Source organism: Schistocerca serialis, chromosome 4, assembly GCF_023864345.2.
Source record: "Schistocerca serialis cubense isolate TAMUIC-IGC-003099 chromosome 4, iqSchSeri2.2, whole genome shotgun sequence".
NCBI lineage: Eukaryota > Metazoa > Arthropoda > Insecta > Orthoptera > Acrididae > Schistocerca > Schistocerca serialis.
Genome location: NC_064641.1, coordinates 414,807,227 through 414,809,726, shown reverse-complemented (window position 1 = coordinate 414,809,726; position 2,500 = coordinate 414,807,227). Strand labels below are relative to the sequence as shown.

At 61.7% G+C, this 2,500-nt stretch overlaps 1 pseudogene; it reads left to right on the top strand.

Annotated features, from left to right (window-relative positions):
* Positions 1 to 2,500, top strand: part of LOC126475545 (large subunit ribosomal RNA) — a 5,419-nt pseudogene that overhangs the window by 458 nt on the left and 2,461 nt on the right.

Here is a 2,500-nt window from a genome sequence, read left to right as displayed (position 1 = left end):
CGGGTGAGATTCACGCCCATCCGGCCACTGGCCTCCGCCCTCGGCAGATGGGGCCGGCCGCCCGCGCGGAGCAATCCGCGGCGGGGTCGTGTCCGGTTGCCTTTCCACTCGCCGCGGGGCGGGGCCGTTCCGGTGTGCGGTGGGCCGCACTTCTCCCCTAGTAGGACGTCGCGACCCGCTGGGTGCCGGCCTACGGCCCGGGTGCGCAGCCTGTCCTTCCGCGGGCCTCGGTTCGCGTCTGTTGGGCAGAGCCCCGGTGTCCTGGCTGGCTGCCCGGCGGTATATCTGGAGGAGTCGATTCGCCCCTTTGGGCGCTCGGGCTCCCGGCAAGCGCGCGCGGTTCTTCCCGGATGACGGACCTACCTGGCCCGGCCCCGGACCCGCGCCGCTGTTGGCTCGGGATGCTCTCGGGCGGAATAATCGCTCCCGTCAGCGGCGCTTCAGCTTTGGACAATTTCACGACCCGTCTTGAAACACGGACCAAGGAGTCTAACATGTGCGCGAGTCATTGGGCTGTACGAAACCTAAAGGCGTAATGAAAGTGAAGGTCTCGCCTTGCGCGGGCCGAGGGAGGATGGGGCTTCCCCGCCCTTCACGGGGCGGCGGCCTCCGCACTCCCGGGGCGTCTCGTCCTCATTGCGAGGTGAGGCGCACCTAGAGCGTACACGTTGGGACCCGAAAGATGGTGAACTATGCCTGGCCAGGACGAAGTCAGGGGAAACCCTGATGGAGGTCCGTAGCGATTCTGACGTGCAAATCGATCGTCGGAGCTGGGTATAGGGGCGAAAGACTAATCGAACCATCTAGTAGCTGGTTCCCTCCGAAGTTTCCCTCAGGATAGCTGGTGCTCGTACGAGTCTCATCCGGTAAAGCGAATGATTAGAGGCCTTGGGGCCGAAACGACCTCAACCTATTCTCAAACTTTAAATGGGTGAGATCTCCGGCTTGCTTGATATGCTGAAGCCGCGAGCAAACGACTCGGATCGGAGTGCCAAGTGGGCCACTTTTGGTAAGCAGAACTGGCGCTGTGGGATGAACCAAACGCCGAGTTAAGGCGCCCGAATCGACGCTCATGGGAAACCATGAAAGGCGTTGGTTGCTTAAGACAGCAGGACGGTGGCCATGGAAGTCGGAATCCGCTAAGGAGTGTGTAACAACTCACCTGCCGAAGCAACTAGCCCTGAAAATGGATGGCGCTGAAGCGTCGTGCCTATACTCGGCCGTCAGTCTGGCAGTCATGGCCGGTCCTTGCGGCCGGCCGCGAAGCCCTGACGAGTAGGAGGGTCGCGGCGGTGGGCGCAGAAGGGTCTGGGCGTGAGCCTGCCTGGAGCCGCCGTCGGTGCAGATCTTGGTGGTAGTAGCAAATACTCCAGCGAGGCCCTGGAGGGCTGACGCGGAGAAGGGTTTCGTGTGAACAGCCGTTGCACACGAGTCAGTCGATCCTAAGCCCTAGGAGAAATCCGATGTTGATGGGGGCCGTCATAGCATGATGCACTTTGTGCTGGCCCCCGTTGGGCGAAAGGGAATCCGGTTCCTATTCCAGAACCCGGCAGCGGAACCGATACAAGTCGGGCCCCTCTTTTAGAGATGCTCGTCGGGGTAACCCAAAAGGACCCGGAGACGCCGTCGGGAGATCGGGGAAGAGTTTTCTTTTCTGCATGAGCGTTCGAGTTCCCTGGAATCCTCTAGCAGGGAGATAGGGTTTGGAACGCGAAGAGCACCGCAGTTGCGGCGGTGTCCCGATCTTCCCCTCGGACCTTGAAAATCCGGGAGAGGGCCACGTGGAGGTGTCGCGCCGGTTCGTACCCATATCCGCAGCAGGTCTCCAAGGTGAAGAGCCTCTAGTCGATAGAATAATGTAGGTAAGGGAAGTCGGCAAATTGGATCCGTAACTTCGGGATAAGGATTGGCTCTGAGGATCGGGGCGTGTCGGGCTTGGTCGGGAAGTGGGTCAGCGCTAACGTGCCGGGCCTGGGCGAGGTGAGTGCCGTAGGGGTGCCGGTAAGTGCGGGCGTTTAGCGCGGGCGTGGTCTGCTCTCGCCGTTGGTCGGCCTCGTGCTGGCCGGCGGTGCAGGATGCGCGCGCCTGCGCGGCGTTCGCGCCCCGGTGCTTCAACCTGCGTGCAGGATCCGAGCTCGGTCCCGTGCCTTGGCCTCCCACGGATCTTCCTTGCTGCGAGGCCGCGTCCGCCTTAGCGTGCTCCTCCGGGGGCGCGCGGGTGCGCGGATTCTCTTCGGCCGCCATTCAACGATCAACTCAGAACTGGCACGGACTGGGGGAATCCGACTGTCTAATTAAAACAAAGCATTGCGATGGCCCTAGCGGGTGTTGACGCAATGTGATTTCTGCCCAGTGCTCTGAATGTCAACGTGAAGAAATTCAAGCAAGCGCGGGTAAACGGCGGGAGTAACTATGACTCTCCTTGACGTCTGTGTTCGTGCAGCCCTTCGATCTTGGCTGCACCTGCCAGCAGATACGCCGGTCGGTTACTTCCACGCCC